Source organism: Bufo bufo, chromosome 3, assembly GCF_905171765.1.
Source record: "Bufo bufo chromosome 3, aBufBuf1.1, whole genome shotgun sequence".
NCBI classification, from domain to species: Eukaryota; Metazoa; Chordata; class Amphibia; order Anura; family Bufonidae; genus Bufo; species Bufo bufo.
Window position 1 is genome coordinate 270,552,845 of NC_053391.1, and position 27,810 is coordinate 270,580,654.

At 45.3% G+C, this 27,810-nt stretch overlaps 1 protein-coding gene and 1 long non-coding RNA gene across 9 annotated transcripts in view; one reads left to right on the forward strand and one right to left on the reverse strand.

Annotated features, from left to right (window-relative positions):
• The window catches only part of BRPF3 (bromodomain and PHD finger containing 3), a 292,941-nt gene that overhangs the window by 191,535 nt on the left and 73,596 nt on the right, over nucleotides 1-27,810 (reverse strand). The window lies entirely within an intron of this gene.
• LOC120995127 lies at nucleotides 14,910-26,039 on the forward strand. The gene is made up of 3 exons (XR_005777534.1): nucleotides 14,910-15,047; nucleotides 24,997-25,002; nucleotides 26,029-26,039. It is a non-coding gene; the product is annotated as an uncharacterized LOC120995127 (long non-coding RNA).

Below are 27,810 nucleotides of genomic sequence, written 5' to 3' on the forward strand. Positions count from 1 at the left end.
CCGCGAGCAGTTCTTGGTTACACAAGGCAGCCCTCTCCCCCCTTGCAAGACGGGTGGTAACGAGCCGTTGGGGGAAGCCCACGCGACTAGTTTGCGCGGTGCCACAGGCGCAAATCTGTTCTAGAAACAAATGCCTAAAGAGGGCCACACTTGGCCCTTTCACAGAGCTTATACAATTTGACCCCATACCGGGCACGCTTGCTTGGGATGTATTGTTTGAAGCCAAGGCGCCCGGTAAAATGTATTAGGGACTCGTCTACGCAGATGTTTTGCTCGGGGGTATACAAATCTGCAAATTTCTGGTTGAAGTGGTCTATGAGGGGCCGAATTTTGTGGAGCCGGTCAAAAGCTGGGTGGCCTCTGGGACGGGAGGTGGTGTTGTCGCTAAAATGCAGGAAAAGCAGGATGGCCTCAAATCGTGCCCTGGACATAGCAGCAGAGAACATGGACATGTGATGAATTGGGTTCGTGGACCAATATGACCGCAATTCATGCTTTTTAGTTAGACCCATGTTGAGGAGAAGGCCCAGAAAAATTTTAATTTCGGAAACTTGGACTGGTTTCCACCGGAAAGGCTGGGCATAATAGCTTCCCAGGTTGGCGGATATAAATTGTGTGGCATACCGGTTTGTCTCTGCCACGACTAAGTCCAAGAGCTCCGCAGTCAAGAACAGCTCAAAAAATCCCAGGGCCAACCCGATCTGAGCCGTCTCAACCCGAACTCCAGACTGGGCGGTGAAAGGGGGAACTAATGGTGCGCCTGAAGTTGGTGACTGCCAATCAGGGTTTGCCAGCACCTCAGGGATTCTAGGGGCTCTACGGGCCTGTCTGTGCGGTGGCTGCGAAGGGGTAACTACTGCACGTGCCACCGTACCAGCTTCAACTGCCCTTCTGGTGCTCGCCACTTCACCATGTTGTACGGCAGTGCTGGTACTAGGTCAAGGGAGGGCTGCGCTGCTGGTGTATGCCTCACCACGTAATCCGACAGCGCCAGCCCCACTCTGCTGCTCTTGAAGCGGATCCTGCGTAACCTCTGGTCTAGCAACACGGGGCCGGGTACGCCTGGTGCTATCAGGGACCTCCACCTCCTCGTCCGAACTTTGGATCAGAGAGCCACTGCTTTCTACAGGTTCATATTCTGACCCGCTAGATTCGTCAGATGAGGGTTCCCATTCCTCATCCGACCGGGTCAGAATCCTGTAGGCCTCTTCAGAAGAATACCCCCTGTTTGACATTTGGACTACTAAATTTAGGGGTATTCCCTGAGATTACCCAAGAAAAAAAGCAAGCCTGTCTTACAAAGGGGAGGCTAGCGAAGTACCGGAGGCCGCTGCGGTTCATAAAAAATATCAAAACTGATTTTTTTTTATCGCCGCAGCGCGTGTAAAGTGAATGTGCAGTGATCAAAAAAATATATATTTTTTGTCACTGCGGTGGGGCGGGTGTGGGTGAACGCACGTGTGGGCGACCGATCAGGCCTGATTGGGCAAACACTGCGTTTTGGGTGGACGGCGAACTAAAGTGACACTAATACTATTATAGATCTGACCGTGATCAGTTTTGATCACTTACAGATACTATAAAAGTACAAATGCTGATTAGCGATACGCTAATCAGCGAATAAGGGACTGCGGTGCGGTGGGCTGGGCGCTAACTTATCCCTAAACTACCTAACCAAGGGGCCTAAACTATCCCTAAAACCTAACAGTCAATACCAGTTAAAAAAAAAAAAATGACAGTTTACACTGATCACTTTTTTCCTTTCACTAGTGATTGACAGGGGCGATCAAAGGGGTGATCAAAGGGTTAATTGGGGTGCAGGGGGTGATCTGGGGCTAAAGTGTACTGTTGGTGCTACTCACTGTGAAGCCTGCTCCTCTGCTGGATCCAACCGACGAAAAGGACCAGCAGAGGAGCAGACAAGCCATATAACAGATCATATTTACTAATATGATCTGTTATATGGCTTGTGATTCGTTTTTTTTAAAAAAATCGTCAACCTGCCAGCCAATGATCGTGGCTGGCAGGCTGGTGACGAACTTGTCCTCTAACTTTTGCCGGCCCGCGATGCGCATGCGCGGGCCGGCTTTGAGCGAAATCTCGCGTCTCGCGAGATGACGCGTATATGCGTGACTCTGTGCAGCGCTGCCGCCTCCGGAACGCGATCCTGCGTTAGGCGGTCCGGAGGCGGTTAAAGAGGACCTTTCACCGATTATTACACTATGAACTAACTATACAGACATGGAGAGCGGCGCCCGGGGATCTCACTGCACTTACTATTATCCCCGGGCGCCGCTCCGTTCTCCCGTTATACCCTTCGGTATCTCCGCTCACTAAGTTATAGTAGGCGAAGATTCCAGTCACTAAGTTATGGTAGGCAGAGTCTGCCCTTGTTCTGCTCTAGCGCTGGCCAATCGCATTGCAGAGCTCACAGCCTGGGAGGTTATTTTCTCCCAGGCTGTGAGCTCTGCAATGCGATTGGCCAGTGCTACAGAAGAACAAGGGCAGACTCTGCCTACCATAACTTAGTGAACGGAGATACCGGAGGGCATAGCGGGAGAACGGAGCGGCGCCCAGGGATAATAGTAAGTGCAGTGAGATCCTCGGGCGCCGCTCTACATGTCTGTATGGTTAGTTCATAGTGTAATAATCGGTGAAAGGTCCTCTTTAATCCTAACTTCTACAAACCTATAAATACAGAATTTATATATATTTTCTTTAGCCAAATTAGTTAACAAACATGGATGTTTAAGCAAATAACATGCTGTAATGTTATTGTTTCAGTTGAATAAATCCTATTTAAAATTGTTATTATTAAGGTAATGATTATTTTTCTCCTTCCTAAGTACAACAGAAAAATTGTCCAAATATGAATCTTTATGTAAAAAACTATGATTTAAATCAAGCCTTATTGACTAGTGATTTAAATCGTGATTTAAATCGGTTTGATTTAAATCAAATCCACCCTGATGGGAGCTACAGGCAGGGTCCCATTAGCACTGGGACCCTGTACTTGTCCACAAGTGTATCCTATGACAGGTTACTTGGGAGTGAAGCAGCGCTTCACTTCCAGCCTAAGTACTGCAGAAATGCATGAGAGCCACAGCAGGGCACAGGCCTTCCTGCCACTGCCCTCTACATGCACAGGGCAACTTCAGAACACCAGGGTCAGGGGCATGCCCCCTCCTCTTCTCAGAGCATACACACACTGGAGGCTGCAGTGCCGCAGCTCTGTGCCCATACACCATGGATGAATACACATACTGTAGAGAGAATACGTGGTGCCCCCCTCCCCACAGCACCTCTCACCACAGGAGAAGAGAACCTAACTTACTGGGCTCATCATGAGCAGATCAGCCCAGGTTTTGACTGAGACAGAGCAATACCTTTATGTCACCCAGTCGCAGGATGAAAAGGGGAAATGCAAAGTTTCATTTGTTTGGGTCCTTCTTTCTTCTGAAGGAACAGCAAAAGTTAATAGAGCTTGGTGCATGAGTGCAGATCAACAAGCTAAATACCCAAGCTGTACCCACAATGCCCACACAATCTGTAATGGGAATGAAAGGGAAAGGAAACTGGATGTAAGATCTTACAGAAGGACAGGATTAGATTGACTGAAGGGGTTAACAACGGGGGATGCTTTGCAGACAGCTCGGCACAGTCCAGTACTATACAAGTTTGCGGCATCAGGTAAACCTTAGAATATTCCTTTGGTGCATTATCAGTGGCACACATTGTAGAGATGATACCTGGTGCCCCCCTACCCACAGCGCCCCTCACCACAGTAGAAGAGGAGCTAACTTACTGGGCTCATCCTGAGCAGCAGCTGGGACCAGAGGGCGAGCCCTTCTCTACTTCCTGCACATGGTGCTCCGGGTGCTGTAGAGTGTGGGCAGCACCCACTGTGAGAGCTGCCCTGTGTAGATGGTGTATGCACATATAGTTAGATCGCGCTCTGCAACTTCAGAGCGGTGTGCCGAATGGTTGGCAGCCAGCTCAAACCAATAACAAAGCTCCTTGCTGTAAGCTTTGTTATTGGTTACTTCAGGCGCAGGCAGCATCCCACAGTGCGGCCTTCACTGATGAATCATGGGGAAAAGTCTAAGGCGTATTGGTACGCGCCTTAGACTTTTTCCAGGGAGTAAAATGGCCTGAACAGGAGTCTATGACGCTTGTACAGGCGTTATTGCGACATCTGAATGCCATAGTAACACTTTTTCTAATATACTTTATTAATGCTTTTAATGACTCTTTAGTTACTTTACACGGTTTAGTGTCATCTGCAAAAATTGATATTTTACTGTGCAAGCCTTCTACAAGGTCATTAATAAATATATTGAAGAGAATAGGGCCCAATACTGACCCCTGAGGTACCCCACTAGTGACCGTGACCCTTAGGCTACTTTCACACTAGCGTTCTGCTGTCCGCTCGTGAGCTCCGTTTGAAGGGGCTCACGAGCGGAGCAGAACGCTTCCGTCCAGCCCTGATGCAGTCTGAATGGATGCGGATCCGCTCAGACTGCATCAGTCTGGCGGCGTTCAGCCTCCGCTCCGCTCGCCTCCGCACGGCCAGGCGGACAGCTGAACGCTGCTTGCAGCGTTCGGGTGTCCGCCTGGCCGTGCGGAGGCGAGCGGATCCGTCCACACTTACAATGTAAGTCAATGGGGACGGATCCGCTTGAAGATGACACAATGTGGCTCAATCTTCAAGCGGATCCGTTCCCCATTGACTTTCAATGTAAAGTCTGAACGGATCCGCTCAGGCTACTTTCACACTTAGAAAATTTTCTAAGTTTTAATGCAGACGGATCCGTTCTGAACGGATGCGAACGTCTGCATTATCGGAGCGGATCCGTCTGATGAAACATCAGACGGATCCGCTCCGAACGCTAGTGTGAAAGTAGCCTAAGATTGATAGAACATAACATGTTTATGATTAAAATTTCTAAACTTTTCTAAATCCATATGAAAAGTTAATAATATTTTGAAGTTGAATTCGGTACATCTCTACTGACTGTCTCCAGTCAAAACTAGCTTTGACTCTGACTCCACAGCCCTAGTGTGAGTTGCCCATCCTGTAACCTCTCTAGACATATCTTCAAGAGAGGGGGAGAGCAGAGAGCACTATTCTGACCCCAGCTATATGAAGGAGCAGAGGTCGCAATAAACGCCTGTACAAGCGTCATAGACGCCTGTTCAGGCAATTTTACGCTTTGAAAAAACGCTAATGCGTATTAGTACGCATTAAGGCTTTTCATGTAGTTAACCAGCGCACTGCACGCTGTGAATCTCATGGGCAGCACAGCAATACTACTGTTGCCCAAAACATCTAATAGCAAAGCTCCTTACTCGCATGTGTAGGGTTGGCAGCAAGTAAGGAGCTTGTTATTAGGAGGGAGGCATCCTCATTGGCCAATTTCAGCGCGCTGCTTCTCCAGAGACGGGAGAGCAGCCTGTGAGGAGGCCAGCTGATGTCTGGGGACAAGCTGATAAGGAGCGGTGGACGGACAGTAGAGCACTGATCTTTGCTCTGCACCGGGGTAATGGGATCCCTTAGGCCCCTTTCACACGGGCGAGTATTCCGCGCGGATGCGATGCGTGAGGTGAACACATTGCACCCGCACTGAATACCGACCCATTCATTTCTATGAGGCCGTTCACATGAGCGGTGATTTTCACGCATCACTTGTGCGTTGCGTGAAAATCGCAGCATGCTCTATATTCTGCATTTTTCACGCAACGCAGGCCCCATAGAAGTGATTGGGGTTGCGTGAAAATCGCAAGCATCCGCAAGCAAGTGCGGATGCGGTGCGATTTTCACGCACGGTTGCTAGGAGACGATCGGGATGGAGACCCGATTATTATTATTATTTTCCCTTATAACATGGTTATAAGGGAAAATAATAGCATTCTGAATACAGAATGCATAGTAAAACAGCGCTGGAGGGGTTAAAAAAAAATAAAAAATTATTTAACTCACCTTAGTCCACTTGATCGCGTAGCCGGCATCTCTTCTGTCTCCTTTGTTGAATAGGACCTGTGGTGAGCATTAAATTCCAGGAACAGGACCTTTGATGACGTCACTCCGGTCATCACATGGTACGTCACATGATCTTTTACCATGGTGAATCACCATGGTAAAAGATCATGTGACGTACCATGTGATGACCGGAGTGACGTCATCAAAGGTCCTGTTCCTGGAATTTAATGCTCACCACAGGTCCTATTCAACAAAGGAGACAGAAGGAGATGCCGGGCCGCGATCAAGTGGACTAAGGTGAGTTAAATTATTATTATTTTTTTTTAACCCCTCCAGCGCTGTTTTACTATGCATTCTGTATTCAGAATGCTATTATTTTCCCTTATAACTATGTTATAAGGGGAAATAATACAATCTTACAGAACACCGATCCCAAGCCCGAACTTCTGTGAAGAAGTTCGGGTTTGGGTACCAAACATGCGCGATTTTTCTCACGCGAGTGCAAAACGCATTACAATGTTTTGCACTCGCGTGGAAAAATCGCACGTGTTCCAGCAACACACCCGCACATTTTCCCGCAACGCCCGTGTGAAAGGGGCCTTAATGTCAAGTGGAGCATCGCAGGCTTGGAGGAGAAGTAGCCAGTGCCAGGAAGCAGGGAAATAACCTTCCTATAATTGTCCATACAAGTGTGTGTGTGGTGGGGGGATTGCCAAACCCCCCATTCTTGCACAACCCCTTTAGCAAAGTGTCTAAAATCACTTTTGAATACTTTGAGTGGTGTGCGTTTCTAAAACTGGACAACGCACCCGCACATTTTCCCGCAACGCCCGTGTGAAAGAGGCCTTAAGAGTGCAGAGTGGCTGCATTCTTCTGATTGCGGAGTCAGCTGCCAAGATCAGAGGTGAGGAGGTGACTGCCAGACAAGAGGTCATCATACCTCTCGGAGTCTTGACACCGGAATGTAAAGTACGATGCTAAACTCTCCTGTGTTCTCCCTGTGTTAGGTGCTCAGCCAGAACCTTCTGGTACAGTGATCAGTGAGTCCAGAGGCTGAGCACCTGAGTCAGAGGACTCGCTGATCACTACACCAGCAGGCTCCAGCTCAGGTGCTCAGCAAGAGCCTGTGGATTAAACTGATCACTGGCTGAGTGCAAGGGCCTGCTAGTGCACGGTCTGGCTCAGTTGCTCAGCCAGAGCCTGCTGGTGCAGTGATCAGTCTATATCATGTTTATGCAGTGCTCTGTGTATCCTGTATTTTTTGCCCCATCAGCATCATCCCAGCAAAGATATTTCTGCGCTGCTCGGTCATCTCATAGGTGGGCACTGGATTTACACAGCAGAACATTGTGGGGATAATCTTGGTGCCGATGGGCCAATGTAATACTGGAAATGCAGAGCACTGATAATTTGCCATTTTGGCTGCGTTATATTTTAAATATGATGGAGAAAACACGAGTTTTTAAATTGCACAAAAGTCCTAAATGTAAAATTGTCTAAATATGCTGTTTACGTATAGAAGACAATTCTAGAGTAGACTGGTAACGGCTTCCTGCATAAATAGCAGCCTCCTAATGTTATTTAGACCTATGTATTCTATATATTGATTACTTTAACTTTCGTACTCCTCTTCAGCTGAAAATACTCCTCAAAAACGGTAACAGGAGTATTTTTACTCTTTCGGAAAAAAATGTAATGCGACCTCTGTGAAGGAGACACTCTAGGCAGATCAAAACGGTGGGACATTTTTAAAGAAGACTATTTAGAAAGTTGATTGGATGTAAGCAAAACAATAAAAATATTCAATGCAAAGGTGTTCATAGCTATTAACCCGTAGAGGACTCCCACCGTACATGTACGGCGCTTGGATCCGTGACTTAAGGACCAGCACCGCACGGCTACGGCAGGCTGATCAGGCGGGTGTAGGAACTGTGACCGCCAGATCAGCAACACGGCAGTCACTGTTAGCCGGGCCCCTGCTACATACGCTGGCATTGATGCAAACACCGCAGCTTGCAGGAAGTTTGCGGAGGTTACGGATTCCCTTCACATAACCATCAGGTTCCCGCATGTGACGGGTACCCGATGGCTGAGAGGGCAGCCCGATGCCTTCCATTCTCACAGACAGGCTGACATGCAATACAGGATGTATTGTAATGCATTGCAGAGGGGATCAGACCCCAGAAGTTGAATTCCCAGAGTGGGACAAAAAAAAAAAACACCCCAGAAAAACAGATATATTGGGTATTGCCGCGTCCATAACGACCAGCTCTATAAAAATATAACATTATCCACCCCATCACCTGAACACCGTAAAAAATAAAAATAAAACTGTGCTAAAACAACAATTTTTCAGTCACCTTACATCACAAAAAGTTCAACACCAAGTGATGAAATAGTAATATGTACCCCAAAATAGTACCAAATCAAAGTCATCCCACAAAAAAATTAGCCCCTACATAAGACAATAGCCCAAAAAATAAGAAACATGGCTTTCAGAATATGGAGACACCAAAATATGTTTTTTTTTGTTTGTTTTTTTAAATGCTTTTATTGTGTAAAATCGAAATAAATTAATATAAAACAGACATATTAGGTATCGGCACATCCATAACAACCTGCTCTATAAAAATATCACAATCTACCCACTCAGGTGAATGGCGGAAAAAAAAATTATAATTTAAACCTGTGGCAAAACATTTTGTCACCTTACACTAAAAAGTGTAATATTAACCGCCTCCCGACCGCCTAACGCAGGGATGCGTCCTGCGGGCGGTCGGTTTGTTCCTCGCAGACGCATCGGCGCGTAATCTCGATTACGCGCATAGCCGGCCCACACATGCGCAGTGCAGGCCGAGAAAAGTTGCAGGAGAAGTTAGTCACCAGCCTGCCAGCCAACGATCAGCGCTGGCAGGTTGGTGACTTTTAAAAAATTTAATCACAAGCCATTTAACACATTATATTTATAAATATAATGTGTTAAATGGCTTCTGTGCTCTCTGCTGGTTCCTTTTCGTCGGTTGGTCCCAGCAGAGAGCACAGATCACTGTGAGTACACCAAACACAACACATTTAGCCCCAGATCACCCCCCCCCATCACCCCAATTAACCCCTTGATCACCCCTGTAAATCACTAGTGAAAGGGAAAAAAGTGATCAGTGTAAACTGTCACTTTTTTCCCCCCACCAATATTGACTGTTAGGTTTAGGTTAGTTTAGGCCCCATTTGGTAGGTAGGTAGCTTCAGTTAGCGCCCAGCCCACCGCACCGCAGTCACTGATTCGCTGAATAGCGTATCGCTAATCAGCATTAGTACTTTTATAGTATCTGTAAGTGATCAGAACTGATCACAGTCAGATCTATAATAGTATTAGTGTCACCTTAGCTCGCCCTCCACCCAAAACGCAGTGTTTGCCCGATCAGGCCTGATCGGTCACCCACATGTGCGTTTACCCACGCCCGCTCCGCCGCAGTAACAAAATTTTTATTTATTTTTTAGCACTGCACAATCACTACACAAGCGCTGCGGCGATCATAAAAATCACTTTTAATATTTTTTTATCAATCGCAGCAGCTTCCTGTACTTCGCTAGCCTCCCATTTGTAAGACAGTCTTGCTTTTTTTCTTCGGTAGTCTCAGGGAATACTCCCTAAATTTAGTTGACCAAATGGCAAGTAAGGGGTATTCTTCTGAAGAGGCCTACAGGCTTCTGACCCAGTCGGATGAGGAATGGGAACCCTCATCTGAAGAATCCAGCGGGTCAGAATATGAACCTGTAGAAAGCAGTGGCAGTCTGACCCAAAGTTCGGACAATGAGGTTGAGGTCCATGATACCACCAGGCGTACCCGGCCCAGTGTTGCGGATCCTGCGCAACCTGTGGTCTAGCTTCAAGGGCAGCAGAGTGGGGCTGGCGCTGTCGGATTACGTGGTGACGCATACACCAGCAGCGCAGCCCATCCTGGACCTAGTACCAGCACTGCCGTAGAACATGGTGAAGTGGCGAGCACCAGAAGGGCAGTTGAAGCTGTTACGGTGGCACGTGCAGTAGTTCCCCCGTCGCAGCCAACGCACAGAGAGGCCCGGAGAGCCCCTGAGGTGCTGGCAAACCCTGATTGGCAGCCCCCATCTTCAGCCGCACCAGTAGTTCCCCCTTTCACCGCCCAGTCTGGAGTTCGGGTTGAGACAGCTCAGATCGGATCGGCACTGGGGTTTTTTCAGCTGTTCTTCACTGCGGAGCTCTTTGACTTAGTCGTGGCAGAAACAAACCGGTATGCCACTCAATTTATAGCCGCCAACCCGGGAAGCTTTTATGCCCAGTCTTTCTGGTGGAAACCCGTCCAAGTTTCTGAATTTAAAACTTTTCTGGGCCTTCTCCTCAACATGGGCCTGACAAAAAAGCATGAATTGCGGTCATATTGGTCCACGAACCCAATTCATCACATGCCCATGACACAATTTGAGACCATCCTGCGTTTCCTGCACTTTAGTGATAATAGCACCTCTCGTCCCAGAGGCCACCCAGCTTTTGACCGGCTCCACAAAATTCAGCCCCTTATAGACCACTTTAACACCAAATTTGCAAATTTGTATACCCCTGAGCAAAACATCTGCATAGACGAGTCCCTGATACATTTTACCGGGCGCCTTGGCTTCAAACAATACATCCCAAGCAAGCACGCCCCGTATGGGGTCAAATTGTATAAGCTTTGTGAAAGGGCCACAGGCTATACGCACAAATTTTGTGTCTATGAGGGTAAAGATAATGACCCTGGAGCCGGTCGGTTGCCCTGACTACCTGGGGAGCAGTGGGAAGACAGTCTGGGACTTGGTGTCACCCTTATTTGGCAAGGGGTAGCAAGTTTATGTGGACAATTTCTACACAAGTGTGCCCCTCTTCAGGCATTTGTTTCTAGAACAGATTGGCTGCTGTGGCACCGTACGACCTAGTCGCCGGGGCTTCCCCCAACGGCTCGTTACCACCCGTCTTGCAAGGGGGGAGAGGGCTGCCTTGTGTAACCAAGAACTGCTCGCGGTGAAATGGAGAGACAAGCGTGACGTTTACATGCTCTCCTCCATTCACGCAGACACGACAATTCAAATTGAACGAGCAACTGGAGTCATTGAAAAGCCCCTCTGTGTCCACAACTATAATTTGCTCATGGGATGGGTGGACTTCAATGACCAGATGTTGGCTCCTTATTTACTCTCCCGCAGGACCAGACGCTGGTATAAGAAAGTGTCTGTATACCTAATTCAATTGGCTATGTACAATTGTTTTGTTCTCTACAGTAAGGCTGGGAGAACTGGATCCTTCCTCAAATTTCAGGAAGAGATCATCGAGAACCTCCTATATCCAGGAGGTTCCGTGGCCCCAACCACCAGTGTAGTGAGCCGTCTACACGAGCGTCATTTCCCCAATGTCGTTGCTGGTACCCCAAACCAAGCGCCACCCCGAAAAAGATGTCGTGTCTGTAGCAGGAGTGGAATAAGGCTGGGTTCAGACCTGAGCGTCTTTGATATGCGCGTTTAACGCGCGTTTTTGACGCGCGTTTTTGACAAGCGTTTTTTTCAATAGTAAACGCGCGTTTGACGCGCGTTTGTGTGATTGACTGCAATGTCCTATGGCCACAAACGCGCGTCAAAACGCCCCAAAGAAGCTCAAGTACTTGTTTGAGCGTAGGGCGTTTTACAGCGCGTTTTTCAGCGCTGTAAAACGCTCAAGTGAGAACCAGGGCCATAGGGAAGCATTGGTTTTCATGTGTTGAGCGTTTTACAGCGCGTTTGAACGCGCTGTAAAACGCTCAAGTGTGAACCCAGCCTAAGGCGTGACACCCGCTATTTCTGTCCTGATTGCCCTGACCACCCTGCCCTATGCCCTATGCTTAGGGGAGTGTTTCCGGAAGTACCACACACAGGTACACTTAGTATAGGGATTGCGTGACACAGGACAGGCACACAGGGGTCTTAGGGCCCTTTCACACAGAGCTGCTGCAAACCTCTCCTTTCACCTGGGACAAAGTGCATAATGTACTTCGCCACATCCCTGGGCGATTTGCGCTTTGCACATTGTCCCATGGGGAAGGAGAGGTTTGTCCTATAAAAATAAAAAAAATCACAGTTAAGCAAAAAAGTTAATGTTCCAAAAGTTCAATAAAGTTTATAAAAGTTAATGTTCTGTTTCAAATGTTATATAAAGTTAATGTTAATAAATTTATTGCGTTGCGGCCAGTTTTTTTTTTGTTTTGTTTTTTTACCTTCTAGGTGGACCAACCGATAAACCAGCAGCAGCACTGATGTGCATTCTGACAGAAGCATTGGGCTGCTGTCAGGTTACACAAAAGTCGATGTATGCGGCGCTGCAAGACGAGATTTCTCCTTTGCAGTAGAAAAGATACGTTTGCCGAGGCTTATGAGCTGAGGGGCGGTGTTCATATGCTTTGGCAAACACTTTGTATATAAAAAAAAATATATATATAAAATTCCGGCAATGATAAATTCATCCACATTGATTGATGTGAATGGAGAAATCGGGTTTGCCAGGGCATACGGGCTGAGTGGGTTTGGATGTTGGGCGGAGCTCCTATGTCCTGGCAGACGCCTTCCCCTCCTTTTTTTTTGTGCACATTTTTTGGCAGAGATTTTTTCATCCACATTGATCGATGCGAATGAAGAAATCTGTGCCGTTCATTTTTTCTTTTAGCCCAGAGGCTGAACGGAAAAAAAATATCTCATTACCCGTATGCTCAATATAAGGAGAATAGCAGAAACTCCTAATGCTGGCCATACATGTAATGATTGCGGAGACCCTCAAATGCCAGGGCAGTACAAACACCCCACAAATGACCCCATTTTGGAAAGAAGACACCCCAAGGTATTCGCTGAGGGGCATATTGAGTCCATGAAAGATTGAACTTTTTGTCACAAGTTAGCGGAAAGGGAGACTTTGTGAGAAAAAAAAAATAAAAAATCTATTTCCGTTAACTTGTGCCAAAAAAAGAAAAAAATAAATCTTCTATGAACTCGCCATGCCCCTCACGGAATACCTTGGGGTGTCTTCTTTCCAAAATGGGGTCACATGTGGGGTATTTATACTGCCCTGGCAGTTTAGGGGCCCTAAAGCGTGAGAAGGTCTGGAATCCAAATGTCTAAAAATGCCCTCCTAAAAGGTACTCATTGGAATTTGGGCCCCTTTGCGCGCCTAGGCTGCAAAAAAGTGTCACACATGTGGTATCACCATACTCAGGAGAAGTAGGGCAATGTGTTTTGGGGTGTCTATTTACATATACCCATGCTGGGGGAGAGAAATATCTCTGTAAAATGACAACTTTGTATAAAAAAAAAATGGGAAAAGTTGTCTTTTACAGAGATATTTTTCTCACCCAGCATGGGTATATGTAAAAAGATACCCCAAAACACATTGCCCTACTTCTCATGAGCATGGCGATACCACATGTGTGACACTTTTTTGCAGCCTAGGTGCACAAATTCCAATGAGTATCTTTAGGATTTCACAGGGCATTTTTTACGCATTTGGATTCCAAACTACTTCTCACGCTTTAGGTCCCCTAAAATGCCAGGGCAGTATAAATACCCCACAAGTGACCCCATTTTGGAAAGAAGACACCCCAAGGTATTTCGTGACGGGCATGGCGTGTTCATGTAAAATTTTATTTTTTGTCACAAGTTAGTGGAATATGAGACTTTGTAAGGAAGGAAGGAAGGAAGGAAGGAAGAAAAAAAAAAAAAAAAGCATTTTCCGCTAACTTGTGACAAAAAATAAAAACTTCCGTGAACTAACTATGCCCATCAGCGAATACCTTAGGGTGTCTACTTTCCGAAATGGGGTCATTTATGGGGTGTTTCTACTGTCTGGGCATTGTAGAACCTCAGGAAACATGACAGGTGCTCAGAAAGTCAAAGTGCGTAAGGGCTCTTTCACACTTGCGTTGTCCGGATCCGGCGTGTACTCCATTTGCCGGAATTACACGCCGGATCCGGAAAAACACAAGTGAACTGAAAGCATTTGAAGACGGATCCGTCTTCAAAATGCGTTCAGTGTTACTATGGCAGCCAGGACGCTATTAAAGTCCTGGTTGCCATAGTAGTAGTGGGGAGCGGGGGAGCAGTATACTTACAGTCCGTGCGGCTCCCCGGGCACTCCAGAATGACGTCAGAGCGCCCCATGCGCATGGATGACGTGTCCATGCGAACACGTCATCCATGAGCGTGGGGCGCCCTGACGTCACTCTGGAGCGCCCGGGGAGCCGCACGGACGGTAAGTATACTGCTCCCCCGCTCCCCACTACACTTTACCATGGCTGCCAGGACTTTAGCGTCCCGGCAGCCATGGTAACCATTCAGAAAAAGCTAAACGTCGGATCCGGCAATGCGCCAAAACAACGTTTAGCTTAAGGCCGGATCCGGATTAATGCCTTTCAATGGGCATTAATTCCGGATCCGGCCTTGCGGCAAGTGTTCCGGATTTTTGGCCGGAGCAAAAAGCGCAGCATGCTGCGGTATTTTCTCCGGCCAAAAAACGTTCCATTCCGGAACTGAAGGCATCCTGATGCATCCTGAACGGATTTCTCTCCATTCAGAATGCATGGGGATAATCCTGATCAGGATTCTTCCGGCATAGAGCCCCGACGACGGAACTCTATGCCGGAAGAAAAGAACGCAAGTGTGAAAGAGCCCTAAATACATTTTTTTGCACCATAGTTTGTAAACGCTATAACTTTTACCCAAAAAAATATATATACACTTTTTGCATTCTTTTTTATCAAAGACATGTAGAACAATAAATTTAGAGAAAAATTTATATAGAAATGTAGTTTTATTTGAAAAATTTTACAACAGAAAGTTAAAAATTTAATTTTTTTGCAAAATGTTCGGCCAATTTGGATTAATATCAAAAAAAGTGAGAAGAAAAGGAGGTAAAATTCATTTGGGTGGTAAATTGTATGACCGAGCAATAAACCATGAAAGTAGTGTAGTGCAGAATTGTAAAAAGTGGTCTGGTCATTAAGGGGGTTTAAGCTAAGGGAGCTGAGATGGTTAAACGGAATCTGTCACCTGCTTTTACCATTTTAAGCTGTCACCCTCGCCATGTTCACTAAAGTACCTTATTTCCTGCAGTCTTCTTCTTACTTTATTTTGTTTTGTCCTTTTGATAAAAAAAAGCCCTTTTTATGATATGCTAATGAAGCTCCAAGGTGCCCAGAGGGGTGTTTTTTTCCTCTCTGGTGCCCAGTGACGCCCCCCTGCAGTGCCCAGCCCGCCTTAATTTGAATCTCAAGAACGCCTCCTGATCCTCAAATAACCTCCCACAGCCCCGGCAAACGGTTCCGCCCCCTCCCCACGTCATCATCTACCTTCTAGAAATGCCCCATCCTTCTTCCTGTCGGCGGCCAGAAACCTTGCGCAGGCGCGGTACCGCCTGCGGCCTGCGCGATCATCAACCTCCTCAGGGCAACAGCGCTCAGATTACGTCACTGGGCTCGGCGCATGCCCAGTGAGACTTGAGGCTGTTGCCCTCAGGAGCTTGATGATCGCGCCTGCGATTAGGGATTCAAATTAAGGCTTGGAGCTTCATTAGCATGTCATAAAAAGGGCTTTTTTTTATCAAAAGGACAAAACTAAATAAAGTAAGAAGAAGACTGCAGGAAATAAAGTACTTTAGTGAACATGGCAATGGTGATCGCTTAAAATGGTAAAAGCAGGTGACAGATTCCCTTTAAATGATAAAAAAATAAATCATATGTACCTAAAAATGGTACCAATTAAAATGTCAACTCTTCCCGCAAAAAACAAGCCCCTACACAAGACAATCAGCAGAAAAATAAAAAAAAATATGGCTTTCAGAAAACGGAGACGTGATTTTTTTTACACAAAAATTCTTTATTATGTCAAACGTAAACAAAAAAACCAAAGTAGTCATATTTGGTATTTTTGTGTCCGTATTAATAAAAATAGCACATGATCTAACCTGTCAGGTGAACATTGTAAAAAACTAAAAATAAAAGCGGTGTCAGAAGAGCCATTTTTTGTTACCTTACCTCACAAAAAGCATAATATAGAGCAATCAAAAATCCTATGTACCCCAAAATAGTACCAACAAAACTGCCACCTTATCCCGTAGCTTCCAAAATGGGGTCACTAGTTTCTACTCTAGAGGTGCATCACGGGGTCTTCAAATGTGACATGGCAACTTAAAATGATCCCAGTGAAATCTGCCCTCCAAAAATCATATATCGCTCCTTCTCTTCTGCGACCTGCCGTGTGACCATACAGCAGATTACAACCACATATGGAGTGTTTCTGTAAACTACAGAATCAGGGTAATAAATATTGAGTTTTGTTTGGCTGTTAACCCTGCCTGTGTTACAGGAAAAAAATTAAAAATCTGCCAATAAAGTGAAATTCTGAAATTTCATCTACATTTTCCTTTAATTCTTGAGGAACACCTAAAGGGCTAACAAAGTTTGCAAAAATCAGTTTTGAATAACTTGAGGGGTGTAGTTTCTAAAATGGGGCAATTTATGGGTGTTTTCTACTATGTAAGCCCCACAAAGTGACTTCATATCTGAACTGGTCCTTAAAAAAGTGGGTTTTGGAAAATTTCTTTACAATTTTAAGATTTGCTTCTAAAATTCTAAGCCTTCTAATGTCCTAAAAAAATAAAAATAACAACATTTACAAAATGATCCAAACATAGTAGACATATGGGGAATGTCAATTTTATGTGGTATCACTATCTGTTTTAAAAGCACAGAAATAAAAATTTGTAAAGTTCAGAATTTTTGGGGATTTTATTTTATAAATAAAAATGAAATATATTGACTCAGATTTACCACCATCATGAAGTACGTCATATACAGTACAGACCAAAAGTTTGGACACACCTTCTCATTCAAAGAGTTTCATCAAGAGAATGCCAAGAGAGTGCAAAGCAGTAATCAAAGCAAAAGGTGGCTACTTTGAAGAACCTAGAATATGACATATTTTCAGTTGTTTCACACTTGTTTGTTATGTATATAATTCCACATGTGTTAATTCATAGTTTTGATGCCTTCATAGTCATGAAAATAAAGAAAACTCTGAAAAAAAAAACTTTGAATGAGAAGGTGTGTCCAAACTTTTGGTCTGTACTGTATGTCACGAGAAAACAATCTCAGAATGGCTTGGATAAGTAAAAGCTATCCAAAGATATTACCACATAAAGTGACACGTCAAATTTCCCCCAAAAAAGCCTGGTCCTTAAAGGGGTTGGCCACTCTCCATGTATTTTCAGCAACTGTGTGGGAGGCAGGGAAAAAAGACATTTCCTAATAGATGTCTTTAAGAAGATATGCCTATCTTTTGAACAATCTGAAGCCACACACCCTGAGCCTCGCTCTGATGTGCAGCCAGTCCGTCCATGGCTGCACGAGACATGGAGAAGATCCGTCCATGCCTGCTGTGTAAATGCGCATGCCCAGTCAGCCCCTGCCACAGGCACGCTCCCTGCTCCTACTCTGTTTGTGTCAGACTTCTGAGCAGGAACCAGGCGGATCCCGTGAGGTAAACTGTACACTGTGCAAGTACCGTCCTACCTACAGCAGCCCCTGACGGTAGGTGTGCCCAGCTTGTCACTACTACAGCAGCCCCCCCCCCCCCCCCCCCCCCCCCCCCCCCCCCAGCCCTCAATGTGCCTCCTTATTTTCTTGAATAAGCGGAGGAGAAGATCTTGTGTGTGATTCCCCGATTCCCCCCCCTCTCTGCAGCCCTCAATGTGCCTCCTTATTTTATTCTTAGCTAAACTCCAGACACCAAACGGACTAAGGGGTTAAAAACTCCAATCAAGAAACAGACCTTCAGACGTCAATGAGTCACTCACCAGCGGGAAATGAAGTGTCGGAAGATGGAGAGATCAGGCTGTTTGCAGAGCAGGTCACCACTGATAGAGGGGGGAGAGAGTGTCAGTGCTGGAGGTACATGTGGGGGGGGGGGGGTCGAGAACTGTATGCAGAGGTGGGGGTGTTCTGTCAGAAAACCTCAGAGTCCCTTACCCTGGCATTTTAATAATGTATGGGGGGGGGGGGGGGGGGCTGTGTAATATTGTGTGCAGGAGGGGGCTGAGTAATATTGTATGGGGGGGACTGTGTAATATTGTGTGCAGGAGAGGGGCTGAGTAATATTGTATGGGGGGAGGGGGCTGAGTAATATTGTATGGGGGGGACTGTGTAATATTGTGTGCAGGAGAGGGGCTGAGTAATATTGTATGGGGGGAGGGGACTGTGTAATATTGTGTGCAGGAGGGGGCTAAGTAATATTGTATGGGGGAGGGGACTGTAATATTGTGTGCAGGAGGGGGCTGAGTAATATTGTATGGGGGGAGGGGACTGTGTAATATTGTGTGCAGGAGGGGGCTAAGTAATATTGTATGGGGGAGGGGACTGTAATATTGTGTGCAGGAGGGGGCTGAGTAATATTGTATGGGGGGAGGGGACTGTGTAATATTGTGTGCAGGAGGGGGCTGAGTAATATTGTATGGGGGGAGGGGACTGTGTAATATTGTGTGCAGGAGGGGGCTAAGTAATATTGTATGGGGGAGGGGACTGTAATATTGTGTGCAGGAGGGGGCTGAGTAATATTGTATGGGGGGACGACTGTAATATTGTGTGCAGGAGGGGGCTGAGTAATATTGTATGGGGGGACGACTGTAATATTGTGTGCAGGAGGGGGCTGAGTAATATTGTATGGGGAGGGGGACTGTAATATTGTGTGCAGGAGGGGGCTGAGTAAGGGCTCTTTCACACTTGCGTTCTTTTCTTCCGGCATAGAGTTCCGTCGTCGGGGCTCTATGCCGGAAGAATCCTGATCAGGATTATCCTAATGCATTCTGAATGGAGAGAAATCCGTTCAGGATGCATCAGGATGTCTTCAGTTCCGGAACGGAACGTTTTTTGGCCGGAGAAAATACCGCAGCATGCTGCGCTTTTTGCTCCGGTCAAAAATCCTGAACACTTGCCGCAAGGCCGGATCCGGATCCGCAAGGCATTGATCCGGATCCGGCCTTAAGCTAAACGTCGTTTCGGCGCATTGCCGGATCCGACGTTTAGCTTTTTCAGAGTGGTTACCATGGCTGCCGGGACGCTAAAGTCCTGGCAGCCATGGTAAAGTGTAGTGGGGAGCGGGGGAGCAGTGTACTTACCATCCGTGCGTCTCCCGGGCGCTCCAGAGTGACGTCAGAGCGCCCCATGCGCATGGATGACGTGATCCATGTGATCCATGCGCATGGGGAGCTCTGACGTCATTCTGGAGCGCCCGGGGAGCCGCACGGACTGTAAGTACACTGCTCCCACGTTCCTACTATGGCAGCCAGGACTTTAATAGCGTCCTGGGTGCCATAGTAACACTGAACGCATTTTGAAGACGTATCCGTCTTCAAATGCTTTCAGTTCACTTGCGTTTTTCCGGATCCGGCGGGCACCTCCGGCAAATGGAGTGCACGCCGGATCCGGACAACGCAAGTGTGAAAGAGCCCTAAGGCTACTTTCACACTTGCGTTCAGAGCGGGTCCGTCTGATGTCTGCACAGACGGATCCGCTCCTATAATGCAGACATTTGGATCCGTTCAGAACGGATCCGTCTGCATTATAGTTCAGAGAAAATTCTAAGTCTGAAAGTTGTTCAGACGGATCCGTCCAGACTTTACATTGAAAGTCAATGGGGGACGGATCCGTTTGAAGATTGAGCCATATTGTGTCAACTTCGAACGGATCCGTCCCCATTGACTTACATTGTAAGTCTGGACGGATCCGTTTGCCTCCGCACGGCCAGGCGGACACCCGAACGCTGCAAGCAGCATTCGGGTGTCCGCCTGCTGAGCGGAGCGGAGGACAAACGGTGCCACCCTGATGCATTCTGAGCGGATCCGCATCCACTCAGAATGCATTAGGGCTGTACGGATCCGTTCGGGGCCGCTTGTGAGAGCCTTCAAACGGAACTGACAAGCGGAACCCCGAACGCAAGTGTGAAAGTAGCCTAATATTGTATAGGGGGAGTAATATTTTGTGTAATTTTGTATGCAGAGTGGGGGGGTGCAGTGTGATTTTGTATGCTGGGGGGGTGCAGTGTGATTTTGTATGCAAAGGGGGGGTGCAGTGTGATTTTGTATGCAGAGGGTGGTGCAGTGTGATTTTGTATGCAGAGGGGGGGGGGGGGTGCAGTGTGATTTTGTATGCAGAGGGGGGGTGCAGTGTGATTTTGTTCGCGGGCTGCTATCTGGGGAGGCCACGTTGTATGTGACATATTTTACTGAATAGAACAGGTTTTCTGTATGTTCTCCGCACCCGATATTTATTCATATATATTTTCTACTGTACAAGTCAAAGTGAAAGCTGCCCTTTTGACTCTTTTTAATAAAAACTTATTGTTGAAACAACATATTTTTTCTATATATTTTTGTTCATTTATTAATTTTTTTTTTTTTTTTTTTTCAGTTCTTCTGTATTCTAGGCGCTTGTAGCTGTGCATGGAGACGGACGCAGGCGTCTATAATGGTCAGTGTTGAGCGAAGCGAGCTTCAGATGCTTCATCCTAAGTTTCTTTGTTCAAAACATCGGAGTAATACTGTACAGTGATTTGTCTCCATACAGTATTGGAATGTATGGGCCGTGAGGAGCCAAAGTAAGTTATTCACGAAGTTGCACGAGACTTTATTGAATAACTCAGGTAGTTGATTTTTAAAGTTGAAAAACACTTTAAAACTATAAAGTGAACTCTGTTTCGGTCCAGTCTAGTATTTCTGAACCGAAGCAGAGTTCAGTTTCAAGTTTTAAAGTGTTTTTCCACTTTAAAAATCAACTACCTGAGTTATTCAATAAAGTCTTGCGCAACTTCGCGAATAACTTACTTTGGCTCCTTGGAGCCCATACATTCTAATACTGTATGGAGACGAATCACTGTACAGTATTACTTCTAAGTTTAGAACAAAGCGACTTCGGATGAAGCCTCCAACGCTCACTGCCCTCAACACCAACAATGTCCTAACAGACGCACATTACACCGCCCTGCGGATCATTGAGGAGCAGCGTTTACTGCTACAAGGGGACTCCCTGTACAATGTTTTAACCGCTTCCTGACCACCCAACGTAAATGTACCTTGGTGGGTGGATATTTAAATATGGCGGCTGCTCGCGAGCACCATAGCTGCTGTGTGCTGTTTTAACCCCTTAAGGACCAATGACGTACATGTACGTCATATTTTGACGGGACTTAAAGAACCATGACATACATGTACTTCATGAGGTCTGTGGGTCTCTGGGGGAAGATCGGGGTGGAATCGCTGCACCATGGCTGCTCTTACTAGCAGGCCAGGCCATGCCAGGAAAGAGCAGCATGGTGCCGATCCGCCCCCTTGCAGCTCCAAGTGCTGCAATTGGCTGATCAATGTGTTGGTCACATTGCAGCCCAGGAATCTGTCAGCAGTTGTGGGGAGAGTCGGGTGGTGGTCAGGGGACATTGGATGTTGCTGAACTGGTCAGCACCGGTCACGTCCTAGGTGAGGCAGGGGACACCAGTGTTTTGGGTCCCCTGCCAGCGCTGCGATTGGCTGGAACAACGCTCCAGCCAATGGCAGCGCTATAGCTGCACAGGAAGAGGCTGAACTTCCCTGCAAGCAGCCATTCTAGCGGATGACTGCATGCAGAGGATCTGTTCTGCTGTGGCTTGCTGGGACTTGTGCTGTACCACCACTACAAATTTAACCCTTTTGCTGCTGAAAAGAACAACATCTGGAATAGCTGCACAGATTTTTTTTCATTTGCAGCTGTTCCAGATCCCTTGTCCCTTTCCACCCCCCGTCCCCCCTCACATCATTTTTTTACGGACACAATTAGGACCGTGCACTATTCTTGGTATTTTATATTTTTTCAATTTTCCAGTTCTGCATCACTTTTTCTGCGTGCGAGCTGTGACCTCCAAGTGCTTTTCAGTGCGTACCTGCCTGATCAGCACCTGCGGATTATTTGTGCTGATTTTTTTGCCAATTTTTATAATTTTTATTTATTTTTTGTTAAAAAATAACTGGTAGTTGGGCATGTGTGTGTGTATATATATATGTATGTGTATATATATATATATATATATATATATATAATTATTCGATCTGTGGTGCAGGCACAATCAGTAGTGTGCTCAGTAGCATCTGCACATTTTAGTTTTTTTTTTTCACATTTGTGTGAAAAAATAACTGCAGTTAGTAGTAGTTTAGATTTTGGCACGAATGCACCATCTGCGTAAGTGCATTTTGTGTCCATTACTGATTGTGTCTGCTCAGTTTGCGCAAAAAAAATGATATTTGCAGAAAACGTTTTTTTTTTTACAACTTTTCTTCTAAATTTAATTAAAAATTTATTACAAGCCCCTTCATGTGTGAAAACACTACATACACATCCCTCACACTAAATAAAGGTTTACATGTTTCACACCCCAAAAAAAATGTTCCATTCATCCCAATGACTATACTCAGCTGAAGAGGCATACGCCATGCTAGCCTCCGATACCGAGTCTGCAGTGATGGAGAAGAGGATGGCACTTTCCTCTACCTCCTGATCATCATCATCTGCTGATGAGGGACCCTCTAGAAGGTGCCCCAGGGTAGCAGCTGATGGAGCCCACATGGACCCCACCCCCTGAGAATTTTCAGCCCCAAATTCCTGAGTTTGTGGGCCACTCGGGAATTCTGTTAGATTGTGCGGGCTTCACTGAGCTAGATTTTTTCAAAATCTTCTTCTCTGAATATTTTGTAAATCTAATCGTGGCCCAAACCAATTTGTATAACCAACAATTCATTTATCAGAAGAACCCTAGTTCGCCATACGCTAGACCCCTAGGTTGGACCCCAATAGATGCAGCAGAGATGAAGAAGTTTTGGGGACTCGTGCTGCATATGGGCGTAGTAAAGAAGCCAAACGTTAGACAATATTGGAGTTAGGACATTTTTTACCAGACTCCAAATTACAGTCAGACCATGACCTGGGAGCGATTTGAATGGCAGCTAAAATCCATGTCTGCCAATTCAGGCCTGCAAAAATCATATTTTGCACTTTGCCTGTAGAGGCCTGCTGTGCGCCAATACAGCAGGCTACGAGCACATATGGGGTGTTCGCAAAATGGGGAACATATACTGGTTGTTTTTACACATTATTTATTTTATTGTTTTATTCACCTGAGGGGTTAGGCCATGTGATATTTTTGTAGAGCAGGTAGTTAAAAATGCAGCGATACCTAAAATGTATACTTTAAAAATAAATAAATACATTTTATTGCACTGGCCGGAATCAGTCCGTACCATCCTGGGGGCCGACTGCCTCTCCAATCTGCATGACAGCCAGCACAAGCACATGAAGAAGGTCATCGTACAAGCCTTCTCCATGGAAGGAGATGTATATATGTGTATATTTTAAAAAAATGCTTTCATTGTGTAAAACAGATTTTTTTTAAAGGGATAATGTGACCTGGATTTTGACTATGGAGCTGTGGACATGTGCTGCTAGGTAGCCGCTAGCACGTCCATAATATACTTTTGGCATAGCTCTGAGTGCTTATATTTAGGTAAAACAAATATGTAAATGAGGCAAGTAAGGTAACGTTTCAGGAGCCCAGCCACACCCACTGTGAGCCCAGCACAGTTGGTCAGGGATGTCATGTGACCACTCCTCTGAAGATGCTTGCTGTGATGCATGCTGGGATTTTTACTTTCACTTTACTGTAGCTCCACCCACACAGCCTGTCATCTCTGGGAGCGTACTATGCTGAACACATTAGAAAAATTATACATACACAGTATATCTATCATTATACCAATATCTCTTGGCTTTAGTTATTATCTGGGGCCATTTTTTTTTTTTTTTATGCATAAGGTGGCCAACCCCTTTAAGGTGAAATATGGCAGGGTCCTGAAAGGGTTAAATAGATCCTGTCACGACAAAATGCAGTATAATCTGCAGGCAGCATGTTATAGAGCAGGAGGAGCTGAGCAGACTGATGTATAGTTTTGTAGGAGATTATATAAAACCTCCTATTTATACATTTAAATCTCTGAATTTTCTAACTGAAGACCACCCCCGAGCTTAGCATTCGGTACACAAGGGACAAGGGTGGACTAGAAACTTAAAGGGCCCTGGAAAACACCTAAAAGTGGGCCCATGTTGTAGGCGTGTCCAAATTGACAGAAGGTGGAGCAACACAAGTAAACAAGGCCAACAATACCTTAGTGGTACAGCCCCAGCAGAACCAAGTACTACAGTGTAGAACAAAACACTGCCCCAGCAGAACCAAGTACTACAGTGCAGCACAAAACACTGCCCCAGCAGAACCAAGTACTACAGTGCAGCACAAAACACTGCCCTAGCAGAACCAAGTACTACAGTGCAGCACAAAATACCGCCCCAGCAGAACCAAATACTAGAGTGCAGCACAAAACACTGCCGTAGCAGAAGCAAGTACCATATTACATCACAAAATACAGCCCTCGCAGAAGCAAATACCATAGTGCAGCACAAAACACTGCCCCAGCAGAATAAAGTACAACAGTGCAGCACAAAATACTGCCGCTCCTCCTGCAGTATTCAACTATGTCACTGTCCAGAGTATGGCGATACAAATGAATTCAGGAGGGCATCTGTGGCCACTGGCCAAGTGCATAAGTACCTGATGCTCTTAGCATTAATTAATGATAAGTGCATTAGATCATTATGTACCTGGCCAGCAGCTGAAAGGAGGGTTCAGCCAGCCCCTTGGGCATCGGCCCATCAGGAAATTTCCCTGTAGAGTCTATGGCCAGTCCTTCACTGACGTGTTATCAGTGAGTGATAGCATACTCTGTATAAGTGTATACATAGATTGCTGTCAGTCACTGATATCACCTCCCCTATGCACTGAGAGCTGTTCACGAGGGCGGTTTTAAGTTACAAAAAGAAGAGATATAAATGTATAAATTACAAGATTTAGGGCTGTTTCACACAAGTGAGTCTATTGTGGGACTCATGCTCCGTGTGACAGCATGATCCTCTGTTCTGGAATTGCAGGAGAGCACAGCATTATACTGATTTATAATGCTAAGTGCCTCTGCATGACTTTATTGCTACAGGATCATAGAGACATAAAGCGGTCAGTCTGATCCTGTAACAGTAAGGTCATGCAAAGACACACAGCATTATAGATCATGATGATGCCGTGCGCTCCAGCAAGTCCAGAATGGAGGATCACACACACACACACAGAGCACGATTCCCACAATTGACTCGCTCATGTGAAACAGCCCTTACTTAATCTTTTACCATAAAACTATATATCAATCTGCTCAGCTCCTTCTGCTTAATAAAATGCTGCCTGCTGAGTGCATTTGTGCATCTGGGGCCATATTTTTTATTTATTTTTCCGTTCACATAGCTGTATGAAGGCAATTTCACAATGGTTTTATAGGTTTTGTTTTTACAGCATTTCCTATTCAGTAAAATTGACCTGTTACTTTCATTCTCCAGGTTAGTATGATTACTGAGATATCACATATGTATAGTTTTTCATGCGTTTTAATACTGGGGGAAAAAAAACAACTTAAAAAATATATTGTTTTTCTTTTCGTCTCCATATTCTCCCACCTATAATTTATTTTGAAGTTATGTGTACGAAGGCAAATTTTTTGCAGGGCAATCTGTACTTTTCATTGATTTTGACTTTTGCCCATTTTGACTTTTTTTTTCCCCCCATTTGCCTTATGGGATAAATATTTTTATATTTTAATAGTAGGGGCATTTCAGCACACGGCAGGAGGAATTTTTACTAATAAAACTTTTTTTTTTTTATAGGGAACTATAACAAGCAATCATGCAATTGCTTCTCTCATACACTCTACAGGAACTAATGTGCTACAGCCCCTTGTCATGGGGAGCTGGAGCACACTTCCGGGTTTTTGATTGTACAGATGCCATGTTAACATTTGACCACGGCATCTGAAGGGTTAAAACTCCACGATCGCCACTACCGCCAGTCACAGACATTAGGCCCGGGTGCCTGCTGTTTAGAACCATCTTTAAAGTCCCGAACAGCTAGGGGTTAAGGATCTGGATGATTTTAGCAAATCTGACATGTGTCACTTTATCTGGTTAACTTTGGAACACTTACTTATTCAAGCCATCCTGAAATTAGTTTTTTCCTGACACATTGTACTTTATGTTAGTGGCAAATTTGAGTCGATATGTTTCACCTTTATTTAAAAAAAAAATAATATGTAAAAAAAATTAAAATACAAAATTTAGAAATTTTTATTTCTCTGCTTCTTAACCCCTTCCCGACTGCAATCCGTTTATATACGTGATATTTGCACATGCCCCGTGCAGCTACCACGTGTATAAACGTCAAGCCAGTTCTTTAATCCAAGCGCTGCAAAGCGCTTGGATTAAAGCTTCTGCCCCTGTCCTGCTGCTCTCACGGACAGCATACAGTTCAGTAATGCCGGCAAGGGACCAATCAGAGTGGCCCCTTGCCGGCAATCGATCCGATTGGTTAGTCTATGCTTACTAACCAATTGGATCGCGGCAGTGAAAAAATGCCGGTTTCAGGCTCTGATCTGCGCTCTGCAGATCAGAGCCTGAAATCAGTTAGTGTTCCTCGTGCCCCCCGATCTGTGCCCCTCCAAGCCCCCCCTTGTGTCCGCCTGCCCCTGAACCGCCCCATATTCATGCAGCGCCTGCCCTGATGCGATGCAGCTCCTGCCCTGATGCGGTCCGCCCCCTCCCCGCCCCATTTCGTGCTGCCTCAGCCTCCCTCAATGTTGACCCTACATAAGAAAATCACTCAAAAAATAAAAAAAAATATAGTCACCTTGGTCACCTTGCCCATAAAGTGTAATAATGAATGATCAAAAAATCCTATGTACCCAAAAATGGTACCAAAAAAAATCTTGTGAAACAAATTGAATCTTGTAAAAAAAAAAAAAACCTGTGCCAAAACAGCCATTTTTCAGTTACCTTGCCTCACAAAAAACTTAATATAGAGCAATTAAAAATCATATGTACCCCAAAATAGTACCAATAAAACTGGCACCTTATCCCCTAGTTTCCAAAATAGGGTCACTTTTTGGGAGTTTCTACTGTATGGGTGCATCAGGGGGGCTTTAAATTGGACATGGCATCTAAAACCAGTCCAGCAAAACCTGCCTTCCAAAAACCAGGCGCCCTTACATCAGTTTACGACCACATGTGGGGTGTTTCTGTAAACCACAGAATCAGGGTAATAAATATTGAGTTTTGTTTGGCTGTTAACCCTCAATGTGTGCCAAAAAAGTGAAATTTAGAAATTTCATCTCCATTTTCCTTTAATTCTTGTGGAACACCTAAAGGGTTAACAAAGTTTGTAAAATCAGTTTTGAGTAACTTGAGGGGTGTAGTTTCTACAATGGGGTCATTTATGGGGGGTTTCCACTTTGTAAGCCCCACAAAGTGACTTTAGACCTGAACTGGTCCTTAAAAAGTGGGTTTTGGAAATTTTCTTAAAAATTTTAAGAATTGCTTCTAAACTTCTAAAGTCTTCAAACATCCTAAAAAAAATATATGACATTTCCAAAATGATGCCAACATAAAGTAGACATATGGGAAATGTTAAGTAATAAATATTTTATTAGGCATGACTTTCTGTTTTAGAAGCAGAGAAATAAAAATTTAGAAAATTGTGAATTTTTTAAAATTTTGGGTAAATTTGGGATTTTTTCATAAATAAAGGTGAAATATATTGACTCAAATTTATGACTATCATGAAGTACAATATGTCACGAGAAAACAATCTCA